This window comes from Hyla sarda, chromosome 2 (assembly GCF_029499605.1).
Source record: "Hyla sarda isolate aHylSar1 chromosome 2, aHylSar1.hap1, whole genome shotgun sequence".
Lineage (NCBI taxonomy): Eukaryota > Metazoa > Chordata > Amphibia > Anura > Hylidae > Hyla > Hyla sarda.
The window spans coordinates 95521558-95549197 of record NC_079190.1 but is presented as its reverse complement, the minus strand read 5'-3'; positions in this window follow the sequence as shown (position 1 = coordinate 95549197).

Here is a 27640-nt window from a genome sequence, read left to right as displayed (position 1 = left end):
ACGTCCGACCTTGCTCTTGTCTACTCCCTTGTACCGCGCCTATCTTCAGCAGTCAGAGAGGTTGAGCCGTTGCTAGTGGATACGACCTGGTTGCTACCGCCGCTGCAAGACCATCCCGCTTTGCGGCGGGCTCTGGTGAATACCAGTAGCAACTTAGAACCGGTCCACTAGCACGGTCCACGCCAATCCACGGTCCACGCCACAGAGGATCCACCTCCTGCCAGCCGAATCGTGACAGTAGATCCGGCCATGGATCCCGCTGAAGTTCCACTGCCAGTTGTCGCCGACCTCACCACGGTGGTCGCCCAGCAGTCGCAACAGATAGCGCAACAAGGCCACCAGCTGTCTCAACTGACCGTGATGCTACAGCAGCTACTACCACAGCTTCAGCAATCATCTCCTCCGCCAGCTCCTGCACCTCCTCCGCAGCGAGTGGCCGCTTCCGGCCTACGACTATCCTTGCCGGATAAATTTGATGGGGACTCTAAGTTTTGCCGTGGCTTTCTTTCCCAATGTTCCCTGCACTTGGAGATGATGTCGGACCAGTTTCCTACTGAAAGGTCTAAGGTGGCTTTCATAGTCAGCCTTCTGTCTGGGAAAGCTCTGTCATGGGCCACACCGCTCTGGGACCGCAATGACCCCGTCACTGCCTCTGTACACTCCTTCTTCTCGGAAATTCGAAGTGTCTTTGAGGAACCTGCCCGAGCCTCTTCTGCTGAGACTGCCCTGCTGAACCTGGTCCAGGGTAATTCTTCCGTTGGCGAGTACGCCATCCAATTCCGTACTCTTGCTTCTGAATTATCCTGGAATAATGAGGCCCTCTGCGCGACCTTTAAAAAAGGCCTATCCAGCAACATTAAAGATGTTCTGGCCGCACGAGAAATTCCTGCTAACCTGCATGAACTTATTCATCTAGCCACTCGCATTGACATGCGTTTTTCCGAAAGGCGTCAGGAGCTCCGCCAGGATATGGACTTTGTTCGCACGAGGCGTTTTTTCTCCCCGGCTCCTCTCTCCTCTGGTCCTCTGCAATCCGTTCCTGTGCCTCCCGCCGTGGAGGCTATGCAAGTTGACCGGTCTCGCTTGACACCTCAAGAGAGGACACGACGCCGCATGGAGAATCTTTGCCTGTACTGTGCCGGTACCGAACACTTCCTGAAGGATTGTCCTATCCGTCCTCCCCGCCTGGAAAGACGTACGCTGACTCCGCACAAAGGTGAGACAGTTCTTGATGTCAACTCTGCTTCTCCACGCCTTACTGTGCCTGTGCGGATATCTGCCTCTACCTTCTCCTTCTCTACTATGGCCTTCTTGGATTCCGGATCTGCAGGGAATTTTATTTTGGCCTCTCTCATCAACAGGTTCAACATCCCGGTGACCAGTCTCGCCAGACCCCTCTACATCAATTGTGTTAACAATGAAAGATTGGACTGTACCGTGCGTTACCGCACGGAACCCCTCCTAATGTGCATCGGACCTCATCACGAAAAAATTGAGTTTTTGGTCCTCTCCAATTGCACTTCGGAAATTCTCCTTGGATTACCGTGGCTTCAACGCCATTCCCCAACCCTTGATTGGTCCACAGGAGAGATCAAGAGCTGGGGTACTTCTTGTTTCAAGGACTGTCTTAAACCGGTTCCCAGCACTCCCTGCCGTGACCCTGTGGTTCCCCCTGTAACCGGTCTCCCTAAGGCTTATATGGACTATGCTGACGTGTTTTGCAAAAAGCAAGCTGAGACTTTACCTCCTCACAGGCCTTATGACTGTCCTATTGACCTCCTCCCGGGCACTACTCCACCTCGGGGCAGAATTTATCCTCTGTCCGCCCCAGAGACTCTTGCTATGTCTGAATACATCCAGGAAAATTTAAAAAAGGGGTTTATCCGCAAATCCTCCTCTCCTGCCGGAGCTGGATTTTTTTTTGTGTCCAAAAAAGATGGCTCCCTACGTCCTTGCATTGATTACCGCGGACTTAATAAAATCACGGTAAAAAAACGCTACCCCCTACCTCTTATCTCAGAACTCTTTGATCGTCTTCAAGGTGCCCACATCTTTACCAAACTGGACTTAAGAGGTGCTTATAATCTCATCCGCATCAGGGAGGGGGACGAATGGAAAACTGCATTTAACACCAGAGATGGACACTTTGAGTATCTGGTCATGCCCTTTGGCCTGTGCAACGCCCCTGCCGTCTTCCAAGACTTTGTTAATGAAATTTTTCGTGATCTCTTGTATTCCTGTGTTGTTGTGTATCTGGACGATATTCTGATTTTTTCTGCCAACTTAGAAGAACACTGCCAGCATGTCCGCATGGTTCTTCAGAGACTTCGAGACAATCAACTTTATGCCAAAATGGAGAAATGTCTGTTTGAATGTCAATCTCTTCCTTTCCTAGGATACTTGGTCTCTGGTCAGGGTTTACAAATGGACCCGGATAAACTCTCTGCCGTCTTAGATTGGCCACGCCCCTCCGGACTCCGTGCTATCCAACGTTTTTTGGGGTTCGCCAATTATTACAGACAATTTATTCCACACTTTTCCACTATTGTGGCTCCTATCGTGGCTTTAACCAAGAAGAATGCCAATCCCAAGTCCTGGTCTCCCCAAGCGGAAGACGCATTTAAACGGCTCAAGTCTGCCTTTTCTTCTGCTCCCGTGCTCTCCAGACCTGACCCATCTAAACCCTTCCTATTGGAGGTAGATGCTTCCTCAGTGGGAGCTGGAGCGGTCCTTCTACAAAAAAATTCTTCCGGGCATGCTGTTACTTGTGGTTTTTTTTCTAGGACCTTCTCTCCGGCGGAGAGAAACTACTCCATCGGGGATCGAGAACTACTGGCCATTAAATTGGCACTTGAGGAATGGAGGCATCTGCTGGAGGGATCAAAATTTCCAGTTATCATTTTCACCGATCACAAGAATCTCTCCTATCTCCAGTCTGCCCAACGGCTGAACCCTCGCCAGGCCAGGTGGTCGTTGTTCTTTGCCCGTTTTAACTTTGAAATTCATTTTCGCCCTGCCGACAAGAACATTAGGGCCGATGCTCTCTCTCGTTCCTCGGATGCCTCGGAAGTAGAGGTTTCTCCGCAACACATCATTCCTCCTGACTGTCTGATCTCCACTTCTCCAGCCTCCATCAGGCAAACCCCTCCAGGGAAGACCTTCGTTTCTCCACGCCAACGTCTCGGGATTCTCAAATGGGGTCACTCCTCCCACCTCGCAGGCCATGCGGGCATCAAAAAGTCCTTGCAACTCATCTCTTGTTTCTATTGGTGGCCGACTCTGGAGACGGATGTTGTTGATTTTGTGCGGGCCTGTACTGTCTGTGCCCGGGATAAGACTCCTCGCCAGAAGCCTGCTGGTATCCTTCATCCTCTGCCTGTCCGCGAACAGCCTTGGTCTCTGATTGGTATGGACTTTATTACAGACCTACCCCCATCCCGTGGCAACACTGTTGTTTGGGTGGTCGTTGATCGATTTTCCAAGATGGCACATTTTATTCCTCTTCCTGGTCTTCCTTCAGCGCCTCAGTTGGCAAAACAATTTTTTGTACACATTTTTCGTCTTCACGGTTTGCCCACGCAGATCGTCTCGGATAGAGGCGTCCAATTCGTGTCTAAATTCTGGAGGGCTCTCTGCAAACAACTCAAGATTAAATTAAACTTCTCTTCTGCTTATCATCCTCAATCCAATGGGCAAGTAGAAAGAATTAACCAGGTCCTGGGTGACTATTTACGGCATTTTGTTTCCTCCCGCCAGGATGACTGGGCAGATCTTCTACCATGGGCCGAATTCTCATACAACTTCAGAGTCTCTGAATCTTCTGCTAAATCTCCATTTTTCGTGGTGTACGGCCTTCACCCTCTTCCCCCCCTCCCTACTCCCTTGCCCCCTGGTTTGTCCGCTGTGGATGAAGTGACTCGTGATCTTTCCACCATATGGAAAGAGACCCAAAATTCTCTTTTACAGGCTTCATCTCGCATGAAAAGGTTTGCCGATAAGAAAAGAAGAACTCCCCCCATTTTTGCTCCCGGAGACAAGGTATGGCTCTCCGCTAAATATGTCCGCTTTCGTGTCCCCAGTTACAAACTGGGACGACGCTATCTTGGTCCTTTCAAAGTCTTGTGCCAGATTAATCCTGTCTCTTACAAACTTCTTCTTCCTCCTTCTCTTCGTATTCCCAATGCCTTCCATGTCTCTCTCCTTAAACCACTCATCATCAACCGTTTCTCTCCCAAACTTGTTTCTCCCACTCCTGTTTCCGGTTCTTCTGACATCTTCTCCGTGAAGGAGATATTGGCCTCCAAGACGGTCAAAGGAAAAAGATTTTTCTTGGTAGATTGGGAGGGCTGTGGTCCAGAAGAGAGATCCTGGGAACCTGAGGACAACATCCTAGACAAAAGTCTGGTCCTCAGGTTCTCAGGCTCCAAGAAGAGGGGGAGACCCAAGGGGGGGGTACTGTTACGCCGAGCGCTCCGGGTCCCCGCTCCTCCCCGGAGCGCTCGCAACATCCTCGCAATTGCAGCGCCCCGGTCAGATCTGCTGACCGGGTGCACTGCGATACCTCTCCCAGCCGGGATGCGATTCGCGATGCGAGTGGCGCCCGCTCGCGATGCGCACCCCGGCTCCCGTACCTGACTCGCTCTCCGTCGGTCCTGTCCCGGCGCGCGCGGCCCCGCTCCTTAGGGCGCGCGCGCGCCGGGTCTCTGCGATTTAAAGGGCCACTGCGCCACTGATTGGCGCAGTTGGCTTAATTAGTGTGTTCACCTGTGCACTCCCTATTTATACCTCACTTCCCCTGCACTCCCTCGCCGGATCTTGTTGCCATTGTGCCAGTGAAAGCGTTTCCTTGTGTGTTCCTAGCCTGTGTTCCAGACCTCCTGCCGTTGCCCCTGACTACGATCCTTGCTGCCTGCCCCGACCTTCTGCTACGTCCGACCTTGCTCTTGTCTACTCCCTTGTACCGCGCCTATCTTCAGCAGTCAGAGAGGTTGAGCCGTTGCTAGTGGATACGACCTGGTTGCTACCGCCGCTGCAAGACCATCCCGCTTTGCGGCGGGCTCTGGTGAATACCAGTAGCAACTTAGAACCGGTCCACTAGCACGGTCCACGCCAATCCCTCTCTGGCACAGAGGATCCACCTCCTGCCAGCCGAATCGTGACAGTACCTGCCATCTGTGAACCTGTCTACCTCCTCTAAAGGGTCTATGCTGTGACTTAAAAGTAAATCAAGGGACCCTCTTATCTCTGACATCATTTAAAGTGCAGTATAGCTCTCTCTTGTTTAAATACTTATGTTCCTACCACTGTATGTACTCAGTGCTCCTTTCTGAATGTAATACCACCTCCCTTAATTCAGCATTCTGCAGGCTTTTTAACATTAATATCCTCATCATTATCATCACCAGTAGTTCAGTGTTTAGTGTAACCTCTTTCTTGCTGCATTGCTGTTATGTATTTCCTTCTATATGCCATTTATAGTACTATACTGTGTAAATGATCCCTTAGCACAGTGCCAGCCTGTTCAGTTCAAAGCACTTTCATCAGCACTCTGTCACTTTGTGCTGTGATTGGCCATACAAGTACGGGAAAGGAAGCACCTGTGTGTGTACAACTGGCAAACATTCCAGCTTCGGTCCTTCCCACTAAAATTGAGAAAATGAAAAATAACTGTGCACCATAGATGGGACTCTCAATGGGCTCAACAACAGCAGGGAGGGCACTAAAATCTCCTTGACAACACTCAAAAGGGGTATTCTAGAAAAACCATGCAGGTTTTTAAAACTTATTGAAAGTACAGGTATGCTATAAACATTTGGCCATCTTTTGATGACATATTCCCCTAGAAGACCAATTCCAAATTTTACCTCTTTAAGAAATATCTCTACTTTAGGCAAAGTTGTGTACTCAAAACTTGAATTGTTAAGTATTCCACTGACCTTTTGTGGTTTAAAATAATACCTTATATAAGCTGTTAGGTTTTCTCAATAACAAGTGATACCAGGAACTCTGTAGTTTGCAGGATGTTCTCCTGAGCTCCTTCTCAGACCTGTCATCTTTCCACCAAATTGTTCTAATTACCCATTTCCCAGTTTAAATTAACCTCTGAAGAGAACCCCGATATTCTATTGTCCATCAATGTAAACTACAACCTGTTTTTAACCTTCGAGTTAATGGCATATTGGTAATGTATAAATATGTGCATGCTGACCTGACTGAGTCTGATGTACATTGATGTGCACTGACACTGTCACAATAAAATGTCTCTAAGAATTTTGAATATTGTCTTAAATGTGTTCCTTCTCGGATTTCTTCCACTGCCACCTCCACACTTTCTTTCCTGTCAGTCAGTCTCATAATTACACAGCGCAGACATGGCTGATTGTGGCTTCTGCTCGCATTGTGTTGCTCTAAGCTAGCCCCCGCACCTCTGACTCACTGAACACACCGGCACTGCTGGAGTTGAGTTGCTATCAAGGGAAACATACTAATAGACTGTTATCTCTAATTCTATAAAGCCGACCTAGCACATATATATGGATATAATTCAAATGATAATCTAACTATGGAGGGAACATTAAACCGCTGAAAACGGTGACTTAGAGAACAATGTATTGACTGCCTCCTCTCTATATGTATTATTCTCCAATCTATAGTGTTTTCTTGCGCTGTAATTACTTTTTCTACACAGTTATGTTCGAAGTTGAACTAGTGGTGTATAAAAATGCATCCATGCTCTAGGGTCAGGTAGAGGATACAGATAAGCAACTTATTAGACTTTACTTTATTCAGAAGCATTGTACTTATAACCAATACACACTATTGACATATAACCTTCAGAATGTCCTTTTTTACATCCAATTACACAGGATATGTCAGTCTCCAGCTGCGGTTTCTCTTAGCAAGGTAACATAGAAACATAGAATGTTTCGGCAGATAAGAACCATTTGGCCCATCTAGTCTGCCCAATAATCTGAATACTATGAATAGTCCCTGGGCCTATCTTATATGAAGGATAGCCTTATGCTTATCCCATGCATGTATAAACTCCTTCACTATATTTGCAGCGACCACTTCTGCAGGAAGGCTATTCCATGCATCCACTACTCTCTCAATAAAGTAATACTTCCTGATATTGCTTTTAAACCTTTGCCCCTCTAATTTAAAACTATGTCCTCTTGTGGTAGTTTTTCTTCTTTAAATATGCTCTCCTCCTTTACCATGTTGATTCCCTTTATGTATTTAAAAGTCTCTATCATATCCCCTCTGTCTCTTCTTTCTTCCAAACTATACATGTTAAGGTCCTTTGACCTTTCCTGGTAAGTTTTATCCTGCAATCCATGTACTAGTTTAGTAGCTCTTCTTTGAACTCTCTCTAGAGTATCTATATCCTTTTGGAGATACGGCCTCCAGTACTGCGCACAATACTCCAAATGAGGTCTCACCAGTGTTCTGTACAGCGGCATGAGCACTTCTCTCTTTCTACTGCTTATACCTCTCCCTATACATCCAAGCATTCTGCTAGCGTTTCCTGCTGCTCTATTACATTGTCTTCCTACCTTTAAGTCTTCTGAAATAATTACTCCTAAATCCCTTTCCTCAGATACTGAGGTCAGGGCTGTGTCAAATAATCTATATTCTGCCTGAGGGTTTTTACGCCCCAGGTGCATTATCTTGCACTTATCCACATTAAATTTGTGGTCCTAAGTTGTGGTCCTAAGAAAACCATTTTAATTTTGCCAATGAAGAGTCTCACTCCCATTCTTAAAGGAATTAGCCATGAGCTGTTTTTTAAATTAAAATGGGCTCCGGTTTGGATCTTGTTTCACCTCCATTTTGATGGAATTTGGTCCCACTGCCTGGCACTTCCTATTCTTGGTCTTGACACAAGGAATGGTATCTTTAGTACAATACATCAAATCTTAAAATAACACAAAAGACACATATAATGCATGCATAACAGATCCTATAATACCAACTGGTGTTGGTCCCATAGTGCATAGTGCAAGGGATGACTATACGCCGTGAATATCATATAATTGATATTATGAACATGTTAAATCCTAATTACATGGAAAAGAAGAAAAACATGTATTGTGGTGTGCTCTTGGTTGATATGGCGTTTCTTATATTGCGCATTGTTCATTAACTTTCTCACATGATGTATGGTTATATGTTTAGGTATAACTATAACACTATCAAGGAGCTTTGTATATTATGTTGTGCATTTATACTACCTTTTTTTCCAAGAATTGCAAGAATTTCCAAGAATTGCTAAGGAGTATTTAAACTAGAAAGGGGAGGGCAAAAGAGGCCAATTGCCCCCAAAAATAATGCCAGAATATGTCAGTAGCACATAGGTTAAGAAATGACTAGAGTCTTGTCTACAAATGCTCCCAGTTTAGGTAATAAAATCAATGAACTTGGGTCAATAATGGCATCTGAGAATGTAGATTTAGTGGCTGTTGCTGAGACATGGTTTAATGAGAGTAATGACTGGGACATAATCATACCAGGGAACTCTTTATACAGAAGAGAAAGAAAAGGCATGAAAAGGGGAGTGGTGGACCTGTATTTGAAAGATAGCATCAAATCTAACCTAATACAAGTTAGTGAGGCCAACATAGAGTCAGTTTGGGTTACGTTGCAGTTTGGAAGTCAGACAGTAACTCGTGTAGGTGTGATATATAGACCGCCTGGCCAAGGTAAAGAATTAGATGATCTACTAGTAGAGGAAATAGCTAAAATGACAATGAAAGGGCAAGTTATCATCATGGGAGACTTCAATCTTCCGGATGTAAACTGGAAAACCTAAAAAGCTAGTTCTGCCAGGAGTACAGATATTCTAAATTCCCTGCTGGGATTATCTCTACAACAAGTAGTTGAAGAGCCATCACGGAAGGAGGCCATTTTAGATTTGGTATTCACAAATGGGGATTTGGTATATGACATTTCTGTAGGTGAAAGCTTGGGATCTAGTCATCACCAGTCAGTGTGGTTTAATATAAGAACAGTGACGGAGTCACACCACACAAAAACAAAAGTTTTAGATTTTAGAAAAAACGACTTTTAAAATATTAGATTAGTCATAAATGAGTCCCTATCAGACTGGATCGGATTACATGGAGTCCAGGAGAAACGGGACTACTGAAAAGACACATTATTGAAGGCAACAAATAACTGCATTAGACTTGTCAGTAAAAGCAGAAAAAGGAAGAGACTACTGTGGTACTCAGCAGAAGTGGCCAAAATCATAAAAAACAAAAAGATAGCATTTAGTAATTATACTTTTTTTTTTTTTTAAAGAAAACAGAGCAAGGCAGATAGGGAAATCTACAAGATTAGGCAGAAAGAGGCCAAGCAAGTTATAAGAACTTCTAAAGCACAGGCAGAAGAAAAACTAGCTCAGTCTGTGAAAAAATGGGATAAGACCTTCTTCAGATATATAAATGAAAAAAGGAAATTAAAACAGGGAATAACTAAATTAAAAACAAAGGAAATAAAGAAAATAAAGGACTAGCGGACTGCCTTAATTAATACTTCTGTTTAGTTTTTACAGAAGAATAAGAAGGAAAAGGACCTCAATTAGGGAAGAAGACTAATGAAGTGTTTGATGCATGTGTCTTTACAGAGGAAGACATTCTACCTTTGTTGTCTAAATCCTAGCAAAAAAAGGTGTGCAGCTCAACAACACAAACTGACAGGAGAATCGAGGTTAACTGAGGGGCACTAGATACCCAAGTGCCTAGAAAAATTCAGATGAGTTTAGGTAAAAAAGGGAGTTCAGTCCTCAGGTTCCACCTGGTTTGGGGGCTGCAGAGTATGGAGCGGGCAGGAGTCCAGAGCCTGCTCCATACAGACTGCTGAGCACCGCATGCTGGATATTAGCGGCGGCCCCTGGCTACTGAAATCAGCCGTGGGCCGTAGAGTAAAAATATTTTGAATCGATTCAGTATCGCCAAATGAAAAATCGCGATAATCGAGTGAATCGATTTTTTTCTTACACCCCTACTGAATCACATGCAGGATGCACCCTATCAGCAGCCAGTCACCCTCTGTAGGCCAGAAATAGCCCTTTTTAATATAAATTTGCCGCAAATAATTTCATATCGAACCAAATTCTATCGGAAAATTCGGCAAATCGGTCAAATCAAATTTTTCAAAAGTTCTCTCATCTCTACTATTCTACCAAGACAACCTATCTGTTCCTCATATGACTTCTTCTGTGAGGTCCTTTCTATATGTGTTTACTTACTGTAAAGTGGGCACCTAGCCTTTATTGGCCTTTGAGTAGGTGTTTAGATTTAAAAATGTGTTTCGCTTATAAAAGTTGGACAGTCAGTAGCACTAAATGAAGCTTGGAGACTCCTGTGAATACACCTCTCCCGGGAAGTCCTACTGCCTATACTGGAAATGCATAGCGAATTTCCTTCCCAACCTCAGAGAAGAATTTAATCTCATGTCAGGGGGAGAAGCATGACAAGAGCCCCTTTGCCCTTCTGGTACCTTCTGAGCCTAGGGCTTTATGATATGTCATGTCTTCCCATAGACCTCAATCCTGCTAAAGTAAAATGCACACTCGTCTTCCGTATGTATGTTCAACTTCCTAAAGTCACCCACTGGGGGCTGTTCTAGATTACCTTAGTGAAGTGTTTAGTACTGTGTCGTCCCCCTCCACATAGGTTTTCTGCCAGTGAGCTCATAGGGGAACCTCTACTGTGATCCAGAGTCTTTAACCCCTTCCCTCTCGGCCATTTTTAATTTTTGCACTTCTGTTTTTTCCTCCTTATCTTCTAAAAATCATAACACTTTCAATTTTCCACCTACGGACCCATTTGAGGGCTTATTTTTTGCGCCACCAATTTTACTCTGTAATACCATTAATCATTTCACCACAACATATATGGGGAAACCAGAAAAAAAAATATTTGTGGAGCAAAATTGAAAAAAACAAACAATGTATTCTAATCTTTGGGGGCTGCCGATTCTACGCAGTGCAATTTTCAGTAAAAATTACACCTTATCTTTATTCTGTAGGCCCATATGGTTACAAGAATACCTAATTTATATAGGTTGTGCTTTATTTAACTTCTTAAAAAAATTCTAACTACATGCACCAAAATTAGTATATTTAAAATTGTCATCTACAGACCCCTAAAACTTTTTTTTCCGTATACGGGGTGGTATGGGGCTAATTTTTTGTGTCGTGATCTTAAGTTTTTATCGGAAACAGATTTGTTTTTAGGAGACTTTTTTGATTGCTTTTTATTTTAGGGTATACAAAGTGATCACAAATACGCAATTTTGAACTGAATTTTTTTAGGTGTACGCTATTGACCGTGTGGTTTAATTAACATTATATTTTTATAGTTCGGACATTTACGCATGTGGCGATACCAGATATGTTTATTTTTTTTACATGTATATTTTTTTAAATGGGAAAATGAGGGTGAGTCAAAGTTTTATTACTGAAGGGGTTAAATCACATTTAATAACTTTTTATTTTTACCTTTTTACACTTTTTTTTGTCCCCATGGGGGACTATTACATGCAATACTTTGATTGGGTACACTGATCAATGCTATACCATAGCATAGTATTGATCAGTGTTATCTGTGCTTGATTACTCAAGCCTGGATCTCAGGCTTGGAGCAATGGAGCGATGATCGGACAGCAGGAAGGAAGGTAAGCACCCTCCCGCTGTCCTCTCAGCTGGTCAGGATGTCACAATTTTACCGCGGCAGTCCCGAACAGCCCACTAAGCTAACCGGTAATGGCAATCTTCCGTTTTAGATGCCGTTATCAACTTTGATCACGGCATCTAGAGGGTTAATTCTGGACATCAGCCCGAACGGCGATGTCTGGTATTAGCTGTGGGTCCTGGTTGCTGATGCCAACCGGGACCCCCCAGGTATGATGCGCGCTGCGGGAGCCCGTAGTGGACATAAATACACGTCCATTTGCTGGAAGAGGTTAAGAATCTACTGGGAAGTTGTCTATTTTCTACCATAGTAATGAACTGTTTTTTTTGATTTGTTACAGCTGGTTTCGGGCTCCCTATTGTCATTCACCAGACACTATGGGGGACATTTATCATTGCATTTTTAGATTTTTTTTTGTTTTGTTAATGCCAGGTGCACAAAATGTGCACAGAAAAGTCACAGAGGAGAGGGGGAAACATACAAAATAGTGTTCTAAAGTGATTTATTGTTTTTTCCTCTTATGTGAGCCAAATGTATCACCCCCCCACCCCTTGATAGTATAATAAATATGTCACACATAAGCAAAACCAAAGCAAAAGAAAAAAAAAAATATATATATAGTATATATATATATATATATATATATATATATATATATATAATTTCCAAAGACATCAATGATATATGTCTTCTCTATATACTAGGTGTAATTTAGGGGTCTAAGATTCATAACATCATCAGTGCAACCCACTTGAAATCTCTAAGGGTCCGTTCACACTGAGTAATTCAAGAGGAATTTACTCTAGTAATTCCTCTTGAATTCTCTGCTCACAAAAAAATCTGTTTTTGCCATTGACTTCAATGTATTTTACTCTGCACTGTTCACACTTCCGTTCCGCTAGAAGAGAGAACATGTTCATTCTTCTTGCGCAATACGTGACCAGAAGTCCATTGAAGTCAATAGTAAAAAAAAATTTGCTCAAAATCTTTTTGCGCTGAATTTGCACGGAATTCCCACAGAAAAGCTAGAAATTACAGCCCACTGAAATATGTCATTAGCTCATTTTAATTTTCATTTTTTTCCGGCCGGAAATTTTTCTGCTTGAATTCCTCTAGAATTACTCAGTGTGAATATACCAGGACCATGTCTCAGGACTAGAAGTCACTGCTGTGACACCAGTTTTGCCGATTTGAAGAACTAAAAGTCCCAGCTGGCCTTCAATGTAACATCTGCACATTCCCAGCTGCACACTGTATTTCTATAGAACAGATGCTAGTAGTTTTAAGGAGTAAAGCTAAAGTTGTAATTGTCAAGCACTGAAATCATGTACGTAGAAATAAAAAGATGCACATAAAGGAAACACTGGATGATAATACAGAAATAGTTAGAATTCATGAATACAGACAATGAATTAGTTGGAACTGACATGTTGTTTGTACTTAAAGGAGTGTATTCCAAAATAAACAAAAACATTTTAATTGTTGTATAACAAAAAGTTATACACTTAACATACTTCCTTTATGGATGTCTTATCTTCCTTTCATTTATTATGAATCTTCATTCATTATTAGGTAAAAATCTGTCCTGATGAGGCAGTCCTGACTACAGTTAGATTGGGTATAGTAGAGCAGGCAGCATACCCCCAATGTTACTTTTTAGAGGGTGCCAGGCTGTAGTGGTCCACGTTTAAAGTGGTACTCCGGTGGAAAAAATATATAGCATTAAAAAAAATACTTACATAAGCTATGCCAACTTCTCTTAATAACATGTAGTAATATTTTGTGGCTTAAAAGGGTAACTCCCCTGGAAACATTTTTTTTTTTTAAATCAACTGGTGCCAAAAAGTTAAACAGATTTGTAAATTATGCCTATTTTAAAAATTCTGTTCATGTCAGGAACTGTCCAGAGCTTGATCAAATCCCTGTAGCAATCCTATCCTGCTCTGGACAGAGGTGTCAGCAGAGAGCACTGTGGTCAGACAACAAAGAAATTCAAAAAGAAAAGAACTTCCTGTGGAGCATACAGTAGCTGATAAGTAATGTAAGGATTAAGATTTTAAATAGAAGTAATTAACAAATCTGTTTACATTTTCGCACCAGTTGATTTAAAAAAAAAAAGTTTTCCAGGGGAGTATTCCTTTAAGCCACAAAATATTCCTACATGTTATTTAGAGAAGTTGGCATAGCATATGTAAGTATTTTTTTTTATGCTCTCAGCTATATTTTCTAATGTCAGTCATGTACAGTAAAATAGCACAGTGTCAGAAACAATTTCAGGCTTCCAAGAACCCGTCTTCAGGCTAAACAAAACATAAAGAGACACAAAAAATACAATTGTTAGGCTGGGTTCACACATTAACACGCTAATTTTGGTCAGTATTTTTTTTACAAAAATTAGAAGTGGGACAAAAACACAGAAACAGATGCAAATATTTCCATTATAGTTTAGTTCTGTGTCAGTGTCATTTCTGGTATGAACTAAAAATACTGACCAAAACAAGCTCTAAAATGAAAACCAAAATACTAGGTAGAAAGCCTTAGGTAATACAGACACATTTTTATGTTCATATTACAGCCGCAAGGTCCACCAGAGTACTGAGTTGTCCTCTAGTAGGCCAGGCTCTGGCACAACAACGGACCCTATGGATCCACTAGAAGAAAATCCTTTGGGAAACTACCGTATATACTCGAGTATAAGCCGAGTTTTTCAGCACGATTTTTCGTGCTGAAAACGCCCCCCTCGGCTTATACTCAAGTGAACTCTCCACCTGTCAATCCCTTCTCAGTGGTCTTCAACCTTCGGACCTCCAGATGTTGCAAAACTACAACTCCCAGCATGCCCGGACAGCCATCGACTGTCCGGGCATGTTGGGAGTTGTAGTTTTGAAACATCTGGAGGTCCGCAGGTTGAAGACCACTGCGGCCTTCGTCATCATCCAGACCCCCCCCCCCCCCCTTTAGTTTTCTATTCACCTCCCCTCGGTGGGAAGGAAGGGTGAGCTGGTCCGGGCCATCTATGCTGCAGGGACCGTCCGATGGGGAGGGTTAGTCGTTCCGGGCTGTCCATCTTCACCTGGAGGCCCTCTTCTCCGCTCCGGGCCTGGCCCCGGACTAGCGACGTTGCCTTGACGATGACGCACAGGGACGTTCAGGTGCAAGTACGTCTGCTGTGCACGGACGTCCCTGTGCGTCATCGTCAAGGCAACGTCACTAGTCCGGGGCCAGGCCCGGAGCGGAGAAGAGGGCCTCCCGGGGAAAATGGACATCCTGGAATGACTAACCCTCTCCACCGGATGGTCCCTGCAGCATAGATGGCCCGGACCAGCTCACCCTTCCTTCCCACCGAGGGGAGGTGAGTAGAAAACTAAAGGGGGGTCTGGGTGATGACGAAGGCCGCAGTGGTCTTCAACCTGCGGACCTCCAGATGTTTCAAAACTACAACTCCCAGCATGCCCTGACAGTCGATGGCTGTCTGGGCATGCTGGGAGTTGTAGTTTTGCAACATATGGAGGTCCCAGGTTGAAGACCACTGGATTGACAGGCAGTGATTATGAAGGGGGGGGGGGGGGATGATGAGGGGGGTGATGATGACGGGGGTTAAAATTACAGGGTGATTATGACGGGGGTGATAATGGCAGGGTGATGATGAGGGGGTGTTCATGGCGGGGGTCTGGATGATGACAGGGGGGGATGATGTATTCCCACCCTAGGCTTATAGTCGAGTCAATAACTTTTCCTGGGTTTTTGGGGTGAAATTATGGGCCTCGGCTTATATTCGGGTCATTTTATACTCGAGTATATACGGTAACTTTGGAACAATCATTTATCTGTACAATGACAACTAAAACATTTACTAAGTAGATGTGCACAGGGTCTGTATAGAAACAGGGTGGACCCTTAATATCATTTCCTTTGGTTAGCCCAAGGAACCCCAACCTAACACTAAACAGTGACCCACCCATGTGACTGTCTCTGTAGATTACGGAAAAATATCTGTTTAATACTTGGTGTACGGAAGGCTGATCTGATTCTAGTTATGGTCTATTCTCTTATTTTGTCATGTCCTTACTGCAGCTAAAATCAGATAGTTTGTGCTGATATAGATGAATCAGTAAAGCTGTTTCATGTCTTTACAGCTTACCACATTGGTTATTATAACTTCCTGTATGGAGAATGTATTTCTAACAAAGCACGTAAATAGCAACAAGGTTTTCTTTAGTTTGCACTGTGGTTACATAAAATAGGGGTGTATATTGTTTGCGTGCTCCCTGTGCGTGACAATAACATCAACATCACATTTATGAAAAGTAGCGAACAACAAAATAGTGGGGATGCCCATAACAACCTATACAATGTGGACTTAAACGTGAATGTATCTCCTTGTCACTGTCCAGGGATGTAGAGGAAATAACTGCTGGTAATGCTGACTTTTCCTGTTCCTGACTCCTCTGTAGCTTTGGATTTTCCCATAGTGGTGTATGCACGGCCCCAATATTGCCAGTATCAGGGCTCTGTGTGCTGCTGCACCTAGAGTGACTAGGGAGCCAGGAGAAATACATACTGTATATAAAGGAGTCTGATTGCAAGGTCTCCATTAATACAGGGATACTGAAGTCTAACATTAATTTTAGAGTCTAGTCCAGGGTCTGAAATGTATTTAGGGGTGTGGTCTGGGGTCGAGTTATTTGTAGGTGTCCTGGGGTTTTAAATACATTTTGAAGCCTGGGGTGTGAAGTAATTTTGAGGTTTGGACTGGGTTTTAAAATTGATTTAGAATTGTGACCTCTGGTTTAGTCTGGTGTCTAAAAGAGGACTAGTAGGAAGGTCTGTAGCAATGTAAATTTTTAGTCTGGGGTATTAATTTATAAAGGGTCTTATCTGGGGTCAAAAAAAAATTTGGGGATCTAGTCTGGGTGAAATTAAAGGGGTTATCCAGGAATGGAAACTGAGAATTTTTTCTAAAAACAGCAACACATCATATGAAGCACAAACGGTTAAAAAGGTTTTTACTGACTATTATAAAAATGGCCGAAATTGTAAACCCGACATGTACTGTCAGGTTGTATGCCATATTCTGGCGCATTGTGCCAGAAATTCTGTCTGTGGCAGAATTTGCACCAAAATTGGAAACAACGCGACTGTTAGGATTCAGCAGGCTGGATGTGGATCCTTTGTGTCAGCGAGGGATTGGCGTGGACCGTACCGGTGGACCGGTTCTAGGTTGCTACTGGTATTCACCAGAGCCCGCGGGATGGTCTTGCTGCGGCGGTAGCAACCAGGTCGTATCCACCGGCAACGGCTCAACCTCGCTGACTGCTGAGAAGGCGTGGGACAGAAGGACTAGACAGAGGCGAGGTCAGACGTAGCAGAAGGTCAGGGCAGGCGGCAAGGTTCGTAGTCAATGGTGATAGCAGAATGTCTGGAAACACTGGTATGGCAAACACTGGAAACGCTTTCTCAAGGCACAAGGGCAACAAGATCCGGCAATGCTGGGAAGGGGAAGTGAGGTTATATGAGCAAGGAGCAGGTGGAAGCTAATTAGACTGATTTGGGCCAGGCACCAATCATTGGTGCACTGGCCCTTTAAATCTTAGAGAGCTGGCGCGCGCGTGCCAGGACGTGACAGCCAGGGACCGGGACAAGTAAGTGGATTGGGATGCGATCCGCGAGCGGGCGCGTCCCGCTATGCAAATCGCATCCCCGTCGGCAGTGTCAGTGCAGCGCTCCCGGTCAGCGGGTCTGACCGGGGCGCTGCAGAGAGGGGAACTCCAGGAGCGCTCCGGGGAGGAGCAGGGACCCGGAGCGATCGGCGTAACAGCGACTAACTGAGAAAACCCTAAAAAAGGGTGTGGCCATTGGGGAAAGGGGGGCCCCACCTCTTTTTAGGGTTTTCTCAGTAAAATTATGTATATTTTCTGGTCCCTGCCCGCTCATGAAAATTGAAAGACAAAAAAAATGTTCTTGCTAATTTTTAAACAGGGATCAATTTATGTGGGCGGGCAGGGACCTAAAAATGTAGCTGACAATAATAAAAATTTAAATAACGAAAAATAGAGATGGTCTCAACTGGCAGGCAAGAGGTGCTCAACCCCACATGCGGTTGTGCATATATACTGGGGGAGCAGATCCTACCCTTGTAGTTTGTTGCTAAGGGTGATCCCCAGCATAAAAACGCATACGGTGGGGGATGCCTGCAACAGACTACAAGTGCCACATTAACATCCTACTCCAGATAAGCGGTGCGGCTGTGTAACAATTAGTAATAATATATAGGGATTAGGTACACTACTGTGGTGGATGTAACAATGACATTGGCTATCTCTCAACACTGATGTTAAAATTGAGACATTAGCCAGTATATCCTTATATGAAGGACATACCTGAGCCCGCACACCAATGCCAAGGTTTCTCAAATGGTACGGGACCTAGCACTAACCTACCTGTGCCTGATAAGCAAAACCAGGGGCCAGTGGGCAATTACGGCAATTACAGCTTGCTCCCTTTTACGTCCAGTGTGAACTGGGCACACATACAATGGGAGGAGGGAGACAGGCTATGAGCCTCACCCAAGCGGCTGAGTATGTATGCTGGCCTCACAGGTGAACCTGAATGCAGCCTAGAGTGGTAGCAAAGGCGCATAAAATGTGGAGATTACACAGTAGTGTACCTAATCCCTATATATTATGACTCTAATTGTTACACATCCTAACCGCTTATCTGGTGTAGGATGTTAATGTGGCACTTGTAGTCTGTTGCAGGCGTCCCCCACCGTATGCATTTTTATGCTGGGGATCACCCTTAGCAACAGACTACAAGGGTAGGATCTGCTCCCCCAGTATATATGCACAACCGCATGTGGAGTTGAGCACCTCCTGCCTGCCAGTTGAGAACATCTCTCTTTTTCATAATTTAAGTCTCATACTTGAAGATGTAAAACTCCACATTTTATGCACCTTTGTTACCACTCTAGGCTGCATTTAGGTTCACCTGTGAGGCTGGCATACATACTCAGCCACTTGGGTGGGGCTTATAGCCTGTCTCCCTCCTCCCATTGTATGTGTGCCCAGTTCACACTGGAGGTAACTGGGAGCAAGCTGTGAGTCGGACCTAATGCTGCCGTAATTGCCCACTGGCCCCTGGTTTTGCTTATCAGGCACAGGTAGGTTAGTGCTAGGTCCCGTACCATTTGAGAAACCTTGGCATTGGTGTGCGGGCTCAGGTATGTCCTACATATAAGGATATACTGGCTAATGTCTCAATTTTAACATCAATGTTGAGGGTTAGCCAATGTCAATAATAAAAATTTAGAAAGGGGCCATTTAAATGTAAAAATAATATATTTTTTATAATTAATTTTTTTTAAATTAGTAATGTATTTTAATATTGTGTTTAATAAAGTGTGTGTTTCACTTATTCCATAATGAGAGCTCTAGTACCTGTACAAACAGATCACAGCAGGTGTCACTCCTGACACCGGATGTAATCGTCCTTTCTATTACAGAGATGGAATGGCTTTCTCCTGCGCTCGCATCACTGCACTATACTCTGGCCGGCCAGTGATGTGATTAGAATTCACATCACTTATTCATATTTCCCGCAGAGAGCTGTGATCAGCTAGATGGTTTCAGCCAATCACAGCTCTCTGTGGGAAATCTGATGTATATACGGCATATGCTCATACTACAGTGGGACCAGAGAAGAGCGGCCGCCCGCCCGCATCTATACATTATACAGGATGATCGCATTGGGTGTCAGAAGTGGCACCTGCTGTGGTCTTTCCTTACCTGCAGAATGTGCCCCATGTTGTGAGCAGTAGTACCTGCAGTTAAGGACAGATCACAGCAGGTGTCACTCCCGACACCTGCTGTGATCATCCTATCTATTGCAGAAATGCGAGCGCAGGAGAAAGCCACTTGTATCTATGTATTTATGTATCTAAATTTGTTATTTTGAATCGAGTTGAAGTCCGGATTCAGTCTGAATCGAATTTTTCATGAAATTCGGAACTAATTCGACTTCGTCCGATTCGATTCACTCATCTCTAATCCTTATACTTGCCTACCAGATTTACAATGTAGAATGTACTATGAGGTCACCAGTATGGCTACTTCATCCATGAACAAGCACATTGCTTTACGCGGAGTCACTGAGGACAAGATGACCCTCCTGATGGCTGGCCGCGTTCAGGATGCCAGTCATTATCAGACAGAGATGGTAATTACTATGTATACAGTAAGGCTCAGTTATATCTGTCAGTGATGATATGGCAGGAAACTGTACCACTTCCACATGTAGAAACCATTAAAAAAAAAAACTTTTTTAGTACATATAATTTTGCTAGAACCAGTGTCAATCTTGGTGATTTATTGAGAATCAAATTTGACAGCTCTATGCAGTATCAGTACCATGATTGCAGAACCCCTTTAAAACTAGTACACCCCGAGCATAGTATTTTTCCATTGCAGATTTCCTCTGTGTTGGTCATTCTGAACCCTATTTTCTTAAGAATTGCTAATTTGTTCCAACAAAGATTATAGCTGATCATTTGTGCCTCGGCAGCAGGGCACCGAGTGATCAGCTAATCCTCTGGGGACCAGCAGCGTGCCCTTTACATGTTCTATTATAGAGAAATATTACAGCTAAACGATTATTATTTTAAAAAGCCCCGAATACCCTTTTAAGTAAAAAAAACGTCATACATCATTGTGAATGAAACTGAAGCGGTGAGGTTCATACCTTATAAGGAATTATTTAAACAAACATTAGAACCCAACATATTCTTTCAAAAATGTATCATAGCTATTGCAGCGCTCTGTTCACTTATACATATGCTCCTATCAAAAATAGACCCGTTTCCATGGCATCTGGGTACAGTGCACTTAGAATGAGTCACACACAATGCTTAGTACATCAGTTACAGTAAAAAAAAAGCAAGATTTTTCAGTTTTCTGACTTACATAGGTAACAGCTACCTAAGGTCTTGGATCATTCAGATACAATAATTTCATCATTTTTGTGCCTGGGCTCCAAGTATCACTAAGAAGTTATAATACATGGGAAAGACTGGCTTTAGAACTGCCATTACACTACTTTGTTCTTGTTTTAGTCAACAAAGAGAAGAAAAAAAATACCTATTTAACATCTTTACCTCCTCCAGCCTATCTATCTATCTGGCCACCAAATAGTGTTTCTTTAAAGGAGAACTCCGGAATATAAAAATTGTCGCCCATAGTGTGGGCAGTAAAAAAAATAAAGATGTACATACCTTCCTACGCTCCCCCGGGGCCTCCGGTAACCGGCTCCGGTCTCCGCCGAGATCCACTTCCTGGTTGCCGGTGGTCGGATGAATCATACTGCGCTCAGCCAATCACCAGCCGCAGCGCAGCGAAGTGTGAGAACGCTTCAGGACACAAATTTCTTTACTACACCGGCACCTGTGGCCGGGGCCGAAAACGTCACACTTAGTCGGGTCGGGACTTTGCTGCGGCTGGTGATTGGCTGAGCGCAGTAAGACTCTCCGACCACCGGCAACCAGGAAGTGGATCACGGCGTAGGCCGGAGCCGATTACCGAAGGCTCCAGGGGAGTGGAGGAAGGTATGCACATCTTTCTTTTTTACTGCCGGCAGTATGGGCGACAATTTTTATATTCCGGAGTTCTCCTTTAAGACAACAGTACCTGCTAATTCCAAGTCTATTTGAAGGTCTCAACAAGTGGTCCTTGGCTCTTGGACAACTCTTTTGGTTATTTTTTCTACTCCTTAGTTAGAAATATGGTGACGGACATCTAGTCAAAGAAAATTTATGGTGAAATTATTTCCACTTCTATATCATCGCCCCAACAGTGCTCAAAGGATGTTCGGAAGCTTAGAAATATGCCTGTAACCAACACCATTGCTATGTTTTGCAACAATTAGGTTGAGGCAGCTCTTAGCTTTTACCCATCATGAGATATGTCTTGTGTGACACCTTGGCAATGAGACCTTTTTCTATGTTCATTCTTTGCGCTGATCAATTCCAGAGTGTGGACGGGTCTGCAGAATACCCATTCACACAAATGTTAGGAGTTCACACTGTGGAATTCTGACACGTAATTCAGCACACAGAATTCTGTCCTAATTATTCAATGTGAACATACCCTAATAGTAGACAATGCATCTAGCCTTGGTTCAAAGGTTGGTTAACAGCTTTGTTGTTTTGAATCCAGTTCCTGTAACCACAAGGCCAAATCATGATACATTCTGCATGTTCCCAAGTTCATGCTTTGATAGAGGAAGTAAACCATATATTTTTTATTCTAATGATGACTCATTAAATTGCATTTGGTAGGTAAAGTAAGTACTGTCCACATCATATGGTTTTAGTATGGATCTATCAGATGCCTTTATGTTGTTGTGTGTCAAATTGGTTGTGGAAACTATTCCTTAAGCCTATGGCCTAGATTTATGTGGCTGCTGGAACAATCTCCAGCCCGGCACCCCATGTTCCACATGCATAGAGCTAACTCTGCTCCATGCTGGATTACGTGCGATCACAGCCATCACGCCACCTTCCATAGACATTAATGGAGGGGGTGTGATGGCTGCCTGCAGCTATGCACAGCCGGTGCTCTGAACATAAATGTTTAGAACGCATTGGTGCCAGACTGCAGATCGTGAGTATCCTTCATACCCCTTTAAGCCTTCTAGTACCTATCAGCTACTGTGTAGTACCTATCAGCTAGCTGTGTAGTTCTTTCCAGTCTTACCACAGTGTTCCCTGCTGCCACCTTTGCCCATGTCAGGAACTGTCCAGAGTAGGAGAAAATCCCCGTAGCAAACTTATCCTGCTCTGGAAAGTTCCTAATGCAGACAGGCAGCAGACTTTTCCTGATGCAGGTGGCAGCAGATTTTTTTTCTCTAGTTCATTTACTAGTAAAAGATAACTGATGATTTTGAAGTGACTTTATTCTGATCAACAATGTTCAGTGGTCCAATAGGCAATAAACCTTCATCAAAGAGTATCTGTCCCTAATGTAGAACACAGTTAATGTGATTTTAAGGACCCGAAGGGTTAATTTGCACTGAGAGCTTTTGTTTGGTCTTGTTGCTATGGTTATGCCTGTCTGCTGAGACTGGTCAGCTGACCTTGATGAGAGCACCTGGTCTAGGTCTATTTAAGCTGGAATTCTACTCCCAATCCTTGCCTGCTAAAGAGCTCTGTTTATTCCTAGCTAGCTTTATACTGTATCTGGTATTAGCATTTTTGTGCTTTGACAACTCTTGGTTTTGATGCAGATACTGGACTTTGACTTTTTGTGTGTGTGTGTGTTAGTTTTGCTTCTGTTATTCTGTCTGCTTCCTACTTTACCCTGACCTGTGCTTGTATTATTGTAGTTTTTTTTTTTTTTTACAGTGACTCCCATCACTTGTCTAGGGAGGGACTGTCACCATAGTTATGGACCCGTCACCTAGGGCAGGAATAGGGGGAGTGGGCGAGAATAGAGTGCACTCTTTCCCTGCCCAGGTATGACATTTTAGTAGGCCAATATACCTGCATTTGCTTTGTCCCTGCATTATGGAAGCAATGTCTACTTTATTGGAGCAAATGCAGGGCTTTACTCAGCTTGTCCATGACTTAGCTGAAAGACTTCAGCAATATGAGTCTTCTCAGTCTCAATTAGCAGTAGTCCAGACCTTGGCTCAGAGGTTGCAAGATTAGGAGCAGTTAGATCAGAGCTTGAGAATTCAGGAGCTGGAGTCTGCCTGAACTCAGGTGTCATCTGTTCCTGCTTCAGCTCCTGTGGAGCCACAAGTTAGTCTCCCAGACTGATTTTCTGGTAACCGCAAAATGTTCAAAACCTTTTGTGAGAGCTGCAAATTGTACTTCAGGTTAAGGCCTTATATATCTGTTACTGAGGCCCAGAGAGTGGGTATTATTATGTCTCTTTTGCAAGGGAGTACCCAGGAATGGGTATTTTCCCTTGGTCCCGATGCTCGGGAGTTCTCCTCAGTGGATGCCTTATTTGCAGGATTGGGTCTCTTGTATGCATAGCCGGACCGTGCTGCGTATGCTGAGAGTCAAATTAAAGTCACATTAAAGCAAGGTCACAGACTAGTAGAGGAGTACTGTGCAGATTTTAGAAAGTTGTGCATGTCCTCCAACTGGAATACTCCAGCTTTGATTTTTCAGTTCAGAATACGGTTATCTGACACCTTAAAGGGGTACTCCGGTGGTCAACGTGTTTTTCCGTTTTTGACTTACCCTATTTGTTTTGTTTCATTTCTATTCTTGTTGTTTAGCCTACTCTATTTCCGTTTTTTGTTGTCTTTTTATCCCCCCACTTTGTTTTCCTATCTTTGCTTCTATTTCCTGTTTCTTGCTGTGCTGAAAACTACAAATCCCGGCATGCCACATGCCTTGTTGGTTTGGGGCGGCTCCTTTTTTTGTTGTTTGTTTGTTCCGCCCTTTACCCACCCTACTATTTTCCCAGGTCAACCCCCTTGTACACAGCACACTAAGGGTATGTTCACACTGAGGGTTTGGAGAGGAATTTCCGCGAGTAATTCTGCTCGCTTATTCCTCTCCAAATCATTCAGCAGTGAAAAACCCATAGCATGTAATGAAAATTCTGCTCTACTGAATTCCGTTCCGCTTGAAGTATGAACATGTTCGTTCTTCATGCGGAATTCGTGTCGTGACTCCATAGAAGTCAATGTAAATTTATCTTCAGGCCGCCACACTTCCGCGCGGAATTCGCGCAGACTTGCCGTGAAATTCCCGTGCAAATTGCGTGAAATTCACGTGAAATTTGTGCCAAAAAAAAAAATTACAATGTCTTCTATGCTATGCTGAACTCTGCACTGATTTCTGTGCGGAATCAGCGCGGAATTCCGCGCGAATTCCGCGCAGATTCCGCGCCGCATACGAACAGAAAAAAAACTGTCATTTCTGAGCGGATTTGTTCAGCGCAAATTCCGCTCAGATATTTGTCAGTGTGAACGTACCCGAATATAATCAGCCTTTGTTGGGATATACTGGCATACACACACAAAAGAGATTACAACTCCCAGCTTGTGTCATTCAGGAGTCTTCAGTCTGTGGTATAACACCAGCATGCTGCCTCTGTAGTCTCCTGGGGGTTGTAGTTCACCACACCTCTGTAGGGTATACACCAGTGTTTCCCAACCAGGGTGCCTCCAGGTGTTGCAAAACTACAACTCCCAGCATGCCCTGACAGCCTTTGGGCATGCTAGGAGTTGTAGTTTTGCAACAGCTGGAGGCACACTGGTTGGGAAACACTGGTGTAACATGATGTGTATGCTGAATAGGCTAGAGCAGTGTTTCCCAACCAGTGTGCCTCCAGCTGTTGCAAATCTACAACTCCCAGCATGCCCAAAGTCTGTAAGGGCATGCTGGGAGTTGTAGTTTTGCAACAGCTGGAGGCACACTGGTTTTTAAACACTAGCACACACACACACACACACACACACACACACAACAGGGACTACAACTTACAGCAGGTGTCATTCAGGAGTCCCCCCTCCCCCTTCACATATAGAGATCATTCCCAGTATGAGATTTATTTCCCTGCAGTCCATACATCCCCAGCCCGTGCACCTTCTCATCCTCCCTTTCAGATAACACTTATCTTCTCTGTGAGGTCCTTCTCCTGTGCAGACCTGCATCCTTAGAATACAGAGCAGGGGGAGGGGAGGTGAGGAGCTGTGTACTCAGCTGGATGAGATGAGGGGGCGTGGCTTATTCCTCTCATGCAGACAGAGAAAAAATAAAATTAAAATAAAAGCTGTGACATCTTGTCCACAACAGACTCAGAACTGTGGACAACAGTAAAAGAAAACCCTCTGAACTACAGAACTTCCTGCCCAACAAACAGGTGAGAAAAACACATACATGCTGCCAAAACATATAACACATGTATATTGCAAAAAAACAAAACTTACAAAGAAGATACCATATAGTTTAAAAAATTAACCACCGGAGTACCCCTTTAAAGGACATGCTTGTAACATATCCCTCTCCTGACACCCTTGACCAAGCCATGACATTAGCTTTGCGTTTGGATAGACGTTTGCGAGAAGGCAAACTGGAATGTTCCTCATCCTCTATCTCTCCTGTCCTGCTTGATTCCTCTCCTGTCTCTAAATCTGTGCCTGAGGATGAACCAATGCAGATAGGGTCCATTCATAACCTGGAAGAATGCAGGAGGTTTCATCAACTCTATGGCCTGTGTTTTTACTGTGGAGAAGACACTAATTTTATCGCCTCCTGTGTCCGCGTCCAAGTGGCAATAGTGGAGGCCACTTGGGTGCACAGGTATGTCATGCCTTTCGGAGTTCTTCTGGGGGGCACTGTTCCTACTAATGTACAATCTGATTTTACATCAATGAGTATTATGTTGCCTGTTTTGCATCAGCCTCTGGCTGAATCGGCGTCTTGTTACATCATGGGCAATAAGAGTGAGGTGAGCACTCCAGTTGATTTGCGGTCAGAGGGTAGTAATGAGGATCTGGAGGATGACTGTGAGGACACCAATGAGTGGTGTGATTTGGAGGATGAGGATCCAGATGAGGACATTGATGGTCCATCTGTATCCAACTCGAGACCTTTATACTCGAGTTTGCTTTAGGGTCCAGTGGCCCCTCTTAAAAGGAGGGGGGGTACTGTAAGGATCCAAAGGGTGGTTTTTCACTGAGAGCTTTTTTTTTGTTTTGCTGCTATGGTTACGCCTGTCTGCTCAGACTGGTCAGCTGACCTTGATGAGAGCACCTGGTCTGGGTCTATTTAAAGGGGTATTTCAGGATTTTTTTTTATTTGACTATGCTACAGGGGCTGTAAAGTTAGTGTAGTTCATAATATAGTGTCTGTACCTGTGTGGGACCGTTTTCTCACAATTCTTAACTGATTTTCACCTCAATATTTATTTTTAACAGCATACAAAAATGACTGTTGTCTCAGATTTTTCCCAGGTTGCAATGCAGCCGAGACCTGGCCTCACTAGTCAGCTGATGACAGAGAGCCTTTCTGCTTCAATGGGTGGAGTGATTGCTTGGTGGGAGAGAGATCAATCTGCAACTAATGCAACAGCTGTAGGCACCCTGATTGAAAACCACAGGTCTTTTGAATGGATGCAGCTCATTTATGTCTCAATGGGTGGGGTGGCTGATGTGTGGGAGAGAGGAAAATGGAATTATGAGATTTGTAGGCAAAAGAAGAAAACTCAAACAGGAAATACCAGTGCACAAAAAGCTAGCCACAGTGTTGTGGTAATCTCACAACATAGCCATTTAGCCCCAAGACAAGAGTGGATCCTTCCTATGCATGTCCATTACTGTCTGCCAGGTACATACTAAAATCACCTTATGGTGGAGAACCCCTTTAAGCTGGTAGTCTACTCCCAATCCTTGCCTGCTAAAGAGCTCTGTTCACTCCCAGCTAGTTTTATACTGTATCTCTTATATCTGGCATTTTGACCCTTTGGCTTCACTCTCTGACTCATCTCTGGTATTAGCATTTTTGTACTTTGACAACTCTTGGTTTTGACACGGATAGTGGACTTTTTGTGTGTGTTAGTTTTGTTACTCTGTCTGCTTCCTACTGTATCCTGACCTGTTTCTGTATTATTGTAGTTTATTATTTTGACAGTGACTCCCATCACTTGTCTAGGGAGGGACTGTCACCGTGGTGACAGACCTGTCACTTAGGGCGGGTACGTAAGTAGGCAGGGGTAGGGCGAGTGGGAGAGAATAGTGTGCACTCTTTCCCTGCAGTGTTTTCTCTTTTCAATTCTATTAAGTGTTCCAAGTATCATCCTTACTCCACTTATCATCTGTAATTCTGTTTAGTTGGCAATTGTTGTCTTTCCTATGCTGACTACCAAGTGGCTGATAGCTCCATTGTCATCATGACCAATGTAGGCTTCAACTGCAATCTAGGAGAGAAC